Consider the following 13,540-nt stretch of genomic DNA (forward strand, 5'->3'; position numbering starts at 1 on the left):
CAACACGTCAGGTGGCAGGCAGAACTGGCATCTCATAGGAGCGAGCCGACTACATGAAGAAAGAGCTTGGTATCTCAGAACTTTCTGCTCGATGGGTCCCATGTCTTCTGACTCCTGAGTAGAAGCACACTCGGCAGAAGATGTCAAGGAACAATTTGGAATTCTTTGAAGCAGATGTTGTGGACAAGTTTCTTGCTCTATTCATTACTATGGATGAGTGCTGGATCCAGCACTATCAGCCGGAAAGCAAATTAAATTGAAGCAATGGAAGCATGCATAATCTTTCACACCGAAGAAGGCCAAGGTCACCCCGTTAACCGGGAAGGTGATGGCATCAGCTTTTTGGGATTCGCTAGGTTTTCCATTATGAGCTGATTGATTTCTTTGGGTGGAGTCACACCATCACCGGAGAGTATATTCTGACCTATTGGAACGTCTCGAAGTGCAAAGCCAAGGAAAGAGGTCAAGCAAGCTGACCAGAGGAGTCCTCTTCCACCAGGACAGTGCTCCTGCACACACCCAAGCGATTGTCATGGGAACAATCCATGACTGCGGGTTCCAGTTTAGTTATCCAACGACGATGCAGCCATTGAAGCCGTGGAGGAGGTCTCATGGTCCAAAAATGAAGAGTTCTTCAGAAGATAAAGAAGTTTCAACACAGTGTACAGCATTTGAGAGAGATTATGTTGAAAATAAAAGCATTGTCAAATCTGTATCTTGTTTGGTTTTGTTCACGCTCACTTGCCTCTCGTAAAAACATTCCCTCCTTTCAAATACCGAAGACAAAAACCTTCTATAAACTGTAACATGGTATTTCCACGTCATGTACACACACGCTCGGCGTTCCTAATCTCATCAGGACCCGACACAGACACCGCTCTAGCAGGATAATTGAAGACATGTGGTCTTCGGGGAGGGGCAGAGGAGGCTATGAATATCTGCATATGTCTCGTGTGCGATTCGCAAGGTGAGCAATTTTCTAACTTCAATTACTCCACGAAGCACGAAGCAAGCTACAATGGATTGTTTTGGTCTCAACTCACCAAATGCCAAAAATACAATTTGAAGTGTTCAGGGGGAAAAATTCCAATTTTTTCAAATATGTGTAGCTAATTCTAGTAGACAGCTTGTTTACAGATAAATAAGTTATATTATTAAAATTACCAGAGTTTTGTAATTCGATAATGAATAAGGTAGACCAAAAACGACAAACCCTTGCTTTAGAAATGTCGCAATTGAATAAATGGGAAGATGCTGCCAGGAAGCCTTCATCCCAGAGAGGATACTGAAGTGGCGGCGTTTGCAAGGAAGAGGAAGTTTAGTTCATCTGTGGACAATGTGAAATGAACTAGTGACCCTTTTGTTTTCAATTACAGTTACACTGAGACCAGTTGATTTTTCTTATTATGGGGAAAGATTTTGTTTGTATGATGTTCTTGTTTTGTTTTCTTTCTTTTAGTGTACCTTTTATTCTTGTTCCTTTTCAAGGGGAGAACTATGTAAAGATCGGATTGATCTCTTTTGGCTTTTCTTTTATGTTCATTAATAGCTAGCCACCTCCTACGTAAAAGGGATTATTAATATGTTTTTATTTGTGTTTATGTGCGATTGCCATGTATATGTACATGTACTTATTTGATTATGATTTACTGGACATTAGATTCACCTATGCTTAGCTTCCCAGTTGGGGATCTGTCTTTCAAAAAGAGCCGTTGCAGTGGAAAATCCCAGGTCTGAGGGGAAAACTTTCCTCCCCTACTATAAAAGTGCCGGTTGAATAACTACGAAGGCTTAAAACTCACCCTATTACCACAATGTCAAATATTCTGGGCTGCTATCCCCAATCATGTGAATCCGGCAGTACGCAACATAGCCTCTTGACCTTCAGCAAATAAGCAGTTGGACGAAATGCATGATGACAAATTACATCACTCCCAAGTTAAAAACCAAATTAGGAGTCAGTGGCTTGGCCCGATACTTAAAACATTTCAACGTCCCGACAACTTCGAACATGACTACATGACTAGCCCTGTTTAGTTTTCTATTTTATTTGGTTGGTTTTATTGTGCACAGTAAGACTAATCAGGATTGGACCTACAGTTTAAAGTGGAATCTGTGCCTCCACCGGGTATCGAACCCGGGACCCTTTGGTTACACTAGCGACGACGCTACCAGTTTTTCTATTTATACATATAAGGAGAGATTATATAGTTTGTAAATGTCATCATTATATCTAATTTTCCACCCTCCATTTGACTGAATATGGAGGATTTTACGCTCAAATGAGTCAAGTTTGTTAGCAGCTTTTTCCGTGGGAGTACATGCTTCACATCCATACACTACAATACTACGAATAAGTGTTTTGTTTAACATCATTCAAGCTCTCCAATTGACGTCTCTACATTTGATTAATGGTAATATCGATAAGTAGGTCTTATTTTCTTTGAGTACGTGCTTGTATTTCTGCTATTTCTTCATTTTTAACATTCAGGTTAGCACCTAGATATGAAGTTGATGGTCATTTCAATGTTAAAGTTTTCTATTACCATATTCTGCTCACAGTTTCTTCTTTTCCTTGACTGGATTAGTATCTTTGTCTTATTCTCATTAATTTTTAGTCCAACTTTCTTACCTTCCTCATTCAGATCCTTAAAGACTTCCTTTACTCATCTTAGCGAATAATAATATAATAATAATAATAATAATACTAATAACAATTATTATTGATATTATTAGTATTAAATGTTATTAAATGTATAGGGTCTAAGGAGTGATCCTTCCACGAAGGATACCCAGTTGTCAACCTCACTTCCACGTAGTACGCCCTGGATTGCACTATGTAGACTAACGAGGCTCTGGCGTCTGTGTTTTGTCCTTATGTGTGCTCAACGTTTAACCTGTCAGAATGTTATAATATTTTAGTTAACGACATTACAGTTAGCATTACAGTTAATTTAGGTAAGGTAAGGGGCTGAACCCCGTATACCGTGACGGGTGCAAAATAGCCTTAAGTGCTGACGTTCCAAAAAATTCAAATTCAAATTATTACATGTATGTAACAATAATATACTCTTCAATTGTCAATACCAGTTACAATAGGTGTAATTAAATAGGACTAAGGACACTTGCTGCTAGAAGAATCCGATGCACACACTACAAAATTCATTCGTTTTGTATGAATTCTTAGGTCAGAAACAACAAGTGTAATACGTCAAATTAAAGATAAGCATTTACGCTACAATTTTTGTTTGGAACACTTTCATCTCTGATACCTAGATTATTAGTAAATTAAAAATGAACATAAAACCATAAGTAAAAAATACGATTTTTTTTTCTAACCCGTGATTAAGTACTAAACGGTTGCTCATATCTAAAGTCCTAAGATAATTTTAAATATAGAACACATTTTAATCTTTTATTTCAAAAAGAAAATGTTGAAATCGCACTATTAGTGTCAGAGATATAATAGCTTTCCTAATTGTCAACATCCGCCATGGATTGGCCGCCATTTCTATAGCTATCACTTTGAAATGGGAATCATGTCTTTTTGGTATCTTTACACGCACATACAACTGTGACATAAAGGAAAATTAGTACCCCCAAATCATACCAAATTCTTGACTGGCCCATAGGCAATATACCCAGATGATGACTACTCTGAAAATAGAAAAACAAACAGCAAATCCGCACCACTAGGACATTTTGAAGGGAATGAAGCACGGGAATTTTGGAAGTTTCCACATTTTAATAAACACGTTGATTCACGCAGTGAATTATTTTTCTGCCTTATTTCTTGGTTTCATGAAATATTTGCACAAAATGACATCGGTGAATATCACTTGGAAGTAAGTACAAATGAAAATATTGCAATTTTTATTTATGTCCCTATTCTGCAACTATGTACGTACTAATCCTAACGATGAGACTGGTTATGATTAGATGAAATTGATGAAAGAACGCCATTGCTATCTAATGTCATTTTCCTTGAAAGGTTCAAGAGGAGAAGCGCGCCATTTCTTGGAGAAGAATTATGCCCTAGCAGTATAGCAGTATTTACTACCGTGCGTCCATTTCGATCTTCAGCCGAGAGATCGGGAGAAGCGTTGCGGGCGGCGCTGACGGAGATGCCGACATTTGCGGCCTGTAATGCCCGCTTATTTTTATGGACATATGCAGACATTTATATAAATATTGCAAAACGAGCACTAACCTGTGTTATAAGAGTTGTTCAAACTGATATACACCAAGTGCCAAGTGTGTAGACTTTCGGGGAGAATACGTTGAATAGCCTGAAACTTTCGTGCCTGTAGCTAAAGTCATTCTGGGTCGGCCCGAGAACTTATCAGCTCCCCTCGTAACGTGACGTGAACCTTGCGGCTGGCATTCCAATCCTCTCACTGACGCAACACACATACACACTGCAATAACACAAACAAGTAACGGCAAGTAACCAATAATGACACTCCTTGCGCACAGTACGAAATTAACACGCTCTTGGTTTACATCTGCTCGCCACTATATTCACAGCTCTGTCGCGAAGGAACAAAAAAGTCGAGCTCGGAGATTTCGGATTGCAAGGAAGCTCACGAACACCATTGACTTTTAACGGTTTCGTCTACAGCGTAATCTTGATACAGTGTTGCACATTCGAAACCTCCAAACGATCCCCATCGACACAAAACTCTTTCAAGGATATAAACTTAAGCAGTACGTTACTGGTCAAAACTATGATTAAAATGTTTTATTATCTGATTGTTTCAAAATATCTTCTATCGCACGATTACACGCACTGTCCAGATAGGATGAACCCGCCACCTCGGAACTCGGTGCAAGCTCCATAAATTAATTGACAATGCCCGAAAACAACATAAAGACGAAAGACACCAGTCACAAAACTCCCACTGCACAGTCCCTCCCACAAACCGTTGTTTACTTTTGTAACACGTGAAGCACCCTCCTTGCCCCCTCCCCTCTCAGCATCGCCCCTTCCCCAATATTTCCTTCGGAACCTGCAAGAAGTCCAGGTCTACTAATGTTGCCATCTTAGTTCTTTTGAAACCAGATTTGCTCAAATCGCGAAACTTTTCGTTTCAAATAAGACCAGGCGCGGCTCGTGCATTATTTACCCGGGGGTTCACTGAAGTGATGTGACATATATTCACTTTCCGCAAAATATACTTCCTTCGCCCAACAAAAGGATGGGGGAGGGTTTAAAAGCTTTGTCAAGAATTCTTTTTATCTGGGAGTATAAGGTTTTGTTGTAGGGGTGTGCGAATAAATTTAGGGCTGAAACTACAATAAATTGTGCCTTTATGAAAAAAGTTGAGTTTTGTTGGAATATCATGGACATCCTCAAGTAGGGGCAAGTAATATATTTTTTCCCCACGAGGAGCAAAAAACACTCCTTCAGTCTAAAGTTACTGCAACGCTTTTATAACAATTACAAAAAATTACTGTGACTGAAATTAAATTATATGCGTGTAATATATAATTTTTGGTTTACATTCAATTTCCATGGGGGGCGCGGCCCCCTTTTCCCCTTCCGGACGTCCATGCTGACTAATCAGAACTGGTCCTACATTTGTTAAAGGGAAATGGCAACTAATGGCATGCGCATACTAGAAATCGAACCTGAGACCCTTTCATTTATACGCGACAGGTTTGTTCAAATTTGGGGCTGGTCGACCAGCACACGCTTTTTTTCAGTGGACAAGGAAGTTTGTTTACGTTAATTATGTGCATTTCTATCGGTCATTTCTTACCTGCGCGGACAGCAACGCCTACACTGCATCAAATGACATAACCTAGGTAAAGTCCATCCCTCGTTTCACTCGCAGCATCACTTAATACTTTCCAACAAGTATCCAAGCACTTCAAAAACTAAAAAACTTGAGACTTTGACACCGAGCGACAGCGAGTCACGTCTTGGCGCCATTCTTTCTCTTTCGCGAACCCGAAGTGTTTCCACCTTTAAGGAAAAACCTCTGAATGCATGCACAAGGTATTTTGGTAATGTATCTCCTTTATTTTAATTCATCGCATCTAATTCCAGCTTCTATTTGTTTCCACTCATCCATCTCTGACACAATCTTGCATTTATTCCAAGAAGTTCGGTGCAAAAATGATACAAGAGAAGATTGAATATGTAATGTGTGCGCTTCAAACTTGAACCGCACGCAGCAACACTGGAAGGGAGGAAGCAGCGAGAAAGGAGCCTTGTCCCGCGCCTTCTGCGAGAGAACGAACTGCGCATGACCGTTGGGTTGAACATAGGTTCTGCAAATCTCATCGCCCATGTATTTTGTCCTATACCCTCCTCGCGCTTCTGCTCCCGCACGAAGCTTTCACAATGGCACGAGCTGTCCTGTGGGGGTTCAACTGAGGGTCTGTATCAGGGCGGCCGATTCGCGGTTTCTTCTTCTCAGCAAGAGAGTTCGCCGTGTTACGGGCACAAATACATGACTTATTGTGTAGAATTTTTAGCGAAATAATGTGAAAATTTAAAGATATTGTTCATTGTTCATTCTCGAGGTGATTATCGTATATTACTGGGGGTTCACTGATCCTGTGCGCTATAGGGCCAACCGCGCCTGAATAAGACGTATGTAGAGTAGATGTAGTCTTCATCTGTTTCCTAACTACTCCCACTCCCACGTTTCGGTAAATCCACTGAAATCTCATTTCTGACACCACTACTATTTCGTATATTTTACGTCCTTTGCTACCTTTAAGGCTTTCGCTTTATATAATAATCGTGACGATGACGATGCATGGTGAATTATTGAAATAAAATTATTATTTCTTTGTGTATGTAATTATTAATTTTTATAATTATGTAAGTAAAATAATAACAACGAACATTGAAATAACCATTTCTTGCTGAGGATTCGAACCTACGACACCTGACACTTCAGAGCGTGCTAAGATAACAATCGGGAAATTATGCTTGTAAGTATTGTTTTCACCCAAAAACAGATCTACCACCTCAAAAACATTGCTTCAATCCGAAATTATTTCATTCCTGCGAAAACGTATGTCAATCTCAATCAGTATTATCAACAATTATAATAATTTTTCGGTTACAGGAATTTGTGATATGTGTGAAGTATAGAATTTTAGGTTGACATTTTTAGAAGGACAGCGGACTCCTTGACCATACCCATCCCTCTCCTCTCCTTCTCGCCCATGATGTCGAAGAAGGACAAAGAGGACTTTCATAATTGCTGATATTTAGTGTAAATACAAAATATCACTTGGTAGTTTGATTTTGCCCCAGTGTGATTTGATTTTTTAAATTTTGATTTGGCGATTTAAGTCCACTTCATGAACAGTAATGCTAATCGGGACAGTTCAAAGTTGGATCCGAACCACTTGTGCTTCCACCGGGTATCGAACCCGGAATCCCTTGATTATTAGGCGGCGACGCTACTAACACTGCGCCATCGTTCCCCAGTGTGACTGGACACCTTCAGAGTAAGATAGACCCGATTAGGCGACTTAGCTCTTTTCTGTCAATTGAATATGGCAACACTGGTATGTTTCCGGTAAGGATCACCGGCAACTGCGCCGGCTAAACAGGAATGCCAAAAACCCGCCTCCTCCTCCCGCGGTCAGTCTTTGCCGCAACGCGAAGTCTTCCTTGCGTGGGCTCAGGGTCCTTCCTCATGTTGCCTGTGGAGGGTACCGGATCAGTCCTCCTCTTCGCTTTTGCCGGTGTCAGAAAAAATGTCAGTCTGCAATGTTTACTTTACGACAATATTACCAGTTTATGTACGTAATAATATTTTAAGACGGGTTCTTCGATTCTTTATATTTTGGTGTTACCTGCGGTAACAGCGGCTACATGCACGCCACGCCTCTGCGACAGAGCAATTTGAATGGGTGGAAAACATCCCGGTTCTCCCCCACAGGGGATCGACCCCGGGTCTCTCGCATAGTAGTCAGACGCCCTAACGACTGACCTCCATTATTTCTCGCTCGACAAATGCCGATGGTGTGCACTTAGCTTGGTAATTCAAAACACATCTCGCACGACAAATACTGAAGATGTGGCTCCCGTGTGACGGTAGATACGCACTCGATCTCCTGTTAGAACCCTGCCTCTTTGCTCTTTGATGCAAATGGTTTTCATAGAAGTTGAAAAAATCGTGGGAAATACATGATTTAATGTGACTGTCGGAATTATTCCATGTATAACAAGCATTATAGTTTACTCTTGAATAAAATGTTGGAAAACTTGCACGTTCAATGTACACAAACATGGCCTAGAAAAGACAAGAATGTTGGATTTCATGAAATTTTTCGTTGTTTTAGGACATTTCTTTAAAAAAAATCGCTAAAAATGCCAACAATTCGCATTATTATGATATTTCGAACGGGCGAAAAATGTGTCCAGACATTCCTAAACATAACGTCGCAGCAATTACCATTTTTCACGGTTTTGGCATTTGCAGAAAATCAATGTCCCTACTAATTGGAAATTACTTTCTGGCCACCCCTCGCATAAATCAGTAGATGGAATGTGAAAATTTAGCAGGGCTGGCAGAGTTAAAAGTTAATTCTTGAAGAAAGTGATTTGCTTTTATGATTGAGTAATTAGGGTAAATATATTAAAATATTTACGTATTTATTATTGGTATTTTATTTCATAATATTGGACATTAACCTTACTCAGTGAGAGATTAATGACCATCTCTCATGAGTTTAAACAGACAGAACAGAGAGTGGCATTAATTTCATTGCAGTACTAGTGTTACAGTAAATTTGAGGTTGGGAGCATGCATTTGCAAATTTTTATAACGTTCACCAATGCAGATTTATGTTTCACTTTTCGTGATAGTATTCAATATATATCCCGTTTGGTTTAATTCTTGTTCATGTCTAAGAATAGTGTAATGTCATTGTAAACGTATGTTAACTTGTGCGAAACCAGTAAACGTCAGGATGATGAAAGAAAACCTTCATAAGAAGTGTAATAAAATTCCAGCAGCATATTTGCAGTCTAAAGCTCTTCTTGTTTATGCATGCGATTTTTGTTGGATGTTGCAGTCCATGCAATTTCTGTTGCTTGTTGTAGTGAGATACTTTGTCGGGTGGCGATATTCGACAAAGTCGTATGTATCAATGGAACCTATTTGTTTCCATGTTCCTTCAGTTTGCCCAACACAATGCCTTACTACGACGTCTGACAACTATCGGACGGCGCCACCCGCTCTTATCCCCTCCATCTGTTGACAAGTCCCCTTACTACTCCCATACTGACAAGAAAAAATGATAATTCAATACATTTTCCACATAATACTTAGAGGCTTAACCTTTACTCCTCCGATGATACCAACCATATGGTATCATCAGAGTAAGGTCGTACTGGCCCGATGATACCATATGGTATCATGGTTCTGATTACGAAATGAGTGTGCTTTTTGGACCTTCATACTCTTATGTTTGGGTGGAGAGACTGACAGGTCTGGAGCAAGCCTGGGAAATTCATATTCATGACCAACCTCTCCCTCTCCGCAATATATCCATGCCACATTTCCGCACAGTTTCACATTTTGGCTTATTATTCAACTTGTATGGCACCCAAGAACATGAAACATGTTACGTTCTCTTGAGAAATGTCCATTCTTTGGAAAGAATACTAAAGTTCACGCCCTCTCCCAAAATAGCGGGGGAAGAAGGGGCAAACTCCAATTTTTTGTTTTTTCTATTGAAATTCGGGGGTCGTGCACCCAAGCCCCCTTCCTCAGTCCGGAAAATTACCTATTTTTCGTAAAAAAAATCACATTTTCGCTTATTATTAAAATTGTATGGCACCCAAGAACATGAAACATGTTTCATTCTCTTGAGAAATGTCCATTATTTGAAAATAATACTAAAGTTCGCCCCTTCTTCCCAAATATCGGGAGAAGAGAGTGCAAACTCCAGATTTTTGTTTTTTCATTTAAATTCGGGGGACGCGCCACCCAAACCCACCTTCCTCGGTTCGGCGTTCTGAATTGTACATGGTTGCATGCTCTGATGTTTTAGTTGCAAAACAAAACTTATCCGAAGTAGATTGCTCCCATAGTGCCAGAGTTATAAAAATTTTCCTTTAAAAATGCAAATTACCTATTTTTCGTAAAAAAAAATAATTTAAAAAAATCACATTTTCGCTTATTATTCAACTTGTATGGCACCCAAGAACATGAAGCATGTTTCATTCTCTTGAGAAATGTCCATTCTTTGAAAAGAATACTAAAGATCGCGCCTTCTCCCCAAAATAGCGGGAGAAGAGCGTGCAAACTCCAGATTTTTATGGTTTTTCCATTGAAATTCGGGGGACGTGCACCCCCCAAACCCACCTTCCTCGGTGACGGTGTTCTGAATTGTACACGTTTGCATGCGCTGTTTTAGCTGCAAAACAAAAGTTGTCCGAAGAAGATTGCTCCCATAGTGCCCGAGTTATAACAATTTTCCCCCAAAGAGAGTTCGAATTTAAAATTCCAACTGAGAAGGAATTTCTCTCTCTCTTCTCTCTCTATCTCCTCCTGACATCACTGGTTTCTGGCACCATGGTTGTGTTGCGCATAAAAGGGGCTTAAAAGTTGAGGCCGAAACTTACGAACGAGATTTCCTGTTCCCGTGCAGAGTTCCATAACGATATCTTTAAATAAAAAAAAAAAAAAAAAAAAAGAAGTCAATGAAGACGAAATTCCGTGACATTTCCCTGACTTTTTTTGACACCTCAAATTCCCTGACATTTCCTGGTTTTCCAGGTCTGTCGCTACCCTGCATAAGCTACCGTCAAACCGAATTTCACTTCTCTATCTTAAGATGTAACATTTTTCAATATGGCGTCTAATTTCCAGTTTCACCAAAATCATATTGATTGGCAATGCCAGGTCAACCGGAATTTAAGATCTGTACCTTAGATGGTAACATTTCTCGATATGGCGTACATTAACTTTCCCTTTGTTCCAGATGTATTAATTGGTAATATTCTAATTACCATAAACTATCATCATGTCGAACTTTTACGGGTATTTTAACGTTCCACTATGTGTACCCAAAGCTCCCTCGGGTACGAACGGAACGATACAGCAGAAGCGTTACTGTTCGCCTTACCAAGTGGTTCTGGTATTTTCCTTGGAACGGTCCACAGTACAGGTCCCTGCTTACTATAACGTCCAACAACTATCGGATGGCACCACCCACTCCCATCCTCTACATCTGTTGACAGTTCTGTCTCCTTAGTACTCCCATATGGACAAGAAAAAAGGATAATTCAATACATTTTCCACGTAATATTTAGAGGCTTAACACATTTTTCTGCCAATCCGGAAATTTCTCTCTCTCCTTTCTCCTGTCATCACTGGTTTCTGGCGCCGTGGTTGTGTTGTGCATAAAAGGGGCTTAAAAGTTGAGGCCAAAACTTAGCAAATAAGATTTCCTGTTCCTGTACAGTTCCATAACGACTTATATATATATATAATATATATATAATGGATAAAAGCAAGGAGGGCCAAAAGGGCTAAGTAAAAATCAAATAAGGTAAAAGCAAACACTCACCGGACAGTAGGAAAATTCAAAATTTTCGCTAATTTATAGCATCATCGGTGTGAGAAGAAACAGAAGACGGAACCGGAAGTTGGGGTCCTGCAGAGTTGCCAGGTCCCCATTGAAGAAGAAGCGGTGCGTAGAACGAAAAAAACACTGTTTCGTCACCAGGCTCGTCGTAAACTGTGAGTGTGTAGGATGAGTTGGGAGGGAGGGCAGGAGGGTGGGTGAGGGTTGGGCATTACTGGGTGGCCTTGTTCAGGCCAGGTGGAGTGGTTGCACTCATGGCCGATATATAGGCCCTCTCCCTTCTTTTGCGAACAGAGGTGTTGGCTGGTTGGGGTAGGAGGTGGATGATCGCTACCCGGAAGCAGTCGTTGAAACTGATGTTGTGGTGGTTGGTGTGGACGGCGACAGTGAAGTCCAGGTTGTGGGTGGAGGAGCGGTGGTTATTGATGTGGAGGTTGAGGGCCGTTGATGTTTCCCCCAGGTAAAAATCACCACAGATGTTGCAGGTGAGGATGTAGATAAGGTTTGAGGCATGGCAGGTCCCTTTGGGATGGAGGGTAAATTTGCCAGTGGCCGTGTGCACCTGGAGGGTGTGAGAAGTGATGAGGATGGGGCAGGTCTTGCACCTGGGTCGGTTGCATTTATGGGCAGGGGGGTGTTGGATGTGTGGTGAAGGAGTGTTGTGGACCAGGATGTTTTGGAGGTTAGGGGGGCGTTTGAAAACCACCCTGGGTTTGTCGGGAAATATGTTTTTGGTTTCGGGATCACTGTGGAGGATTGGGAGAAGAGAGTGCAGTGTGTGCCTGATTTTGTTGAGGTGGGGATGATATTGGGTGATGAGTGCAGGTGGGTTGGTGGCAGCAGGTTTCTTGGTGGTAGTGGTATGTGAGGCAGCTCGTGATATTTGCTTGGTGACCAGGATGGAGGGATATCCACAGTTAACCAGGGCCTGGTGTAGGCGGAGGTTATAATTCTGGCGGGAGGTGGGTGAAGTGATCAGGCGCTGTCCCCTGAGGGCCAGAGAGAATGGAATTGCTTTTTTGGTGTGGAACGGGTGGGAGCTGGAGAAGTGTAGGTATTGCATGTGGTTGGTGGGTTTTATGTGGATGGAGGTAGTCAGGTGTCCTCCCTCGATGTGCACGTCCACATCCAGGAAGGTGATCTGGTTGGGGGAGTGTGTCCAGGTGAATTTTAGGGAACGGAAGTGGTTAAGTTGGTCCAGGAAGGCTGACAAGGATGGTTCTCCATGTGTCCAGAGCATGAAGATGTCGTCGATGAAGCGGAGCCAGAGGAGGGGTTGGAGGGGTTGGGTAGCCAAAAACTCTTGCTCAAGTTGGCCCATGAAGAGGTTTGCATAGGATGGGGCCATTCTGGTACCCATGGCTGTACCTCGGATCTGTAGGAAATTTTGGTTTTCAAAGGTGAAGTTGTTACAAGTGAGGACAAGGTGGGCTAGGTGGGTCAGGAAGTTGGTGCTGGGGTTGTGAGGTTTGGGTCTGCTATTGAGATAGAATTCTATGGAGCGGAGGCCATGGGAGTGAGGTATGTTGGTGTAGAGGGAAGTGACATCAATGGTGGCAAGGATGGTATTTGGGGGCAATGGTGGGAGGGTGCTGATTTTCTGGAGGAAGTGGTTGGTGTCACGGAGGTAGGTAGGTATAGGTATATATATATATATAAAGTCAATCAAGACAAAATTCCCTGACATTTCAGACTTTTTTTGACTAAAATTCCCTGACTTTTGACGGTTTTCCAGGTCTGCCGCCACCCTGTAAAGGGACAGATCCCATCCATCACAGTTACACCTAGCAAAGCATTTTCTCATGTGGGCATAGACTATGCCGGACCATAAGTTATCAAAAGTAAAATCACTAAAAAATGATACATCGCTTCTTTTACATGTCCAGCTACTAGAGCAATACATCTCAATTTAGTAACATATTTTACCTCTGAAGCATTCATAGCAGCATTATAACGCTTGAGATGGGCCTAA

Source organism: Lepisma saccharinum, chromosome 3, assembly GCF_977018435.1.
Source record: "Lepisma saccharinum chromosome 3, izLepSacc3.1, whole genome shotgun sequence".
Taxonomy (NCBI): domain Eukaryota; kingdom Metazoa; phylum Arthropoda; class Insecta; order Zygentoma; family Lepismatidae; genus Lepisma; species Lepisma saccharinum.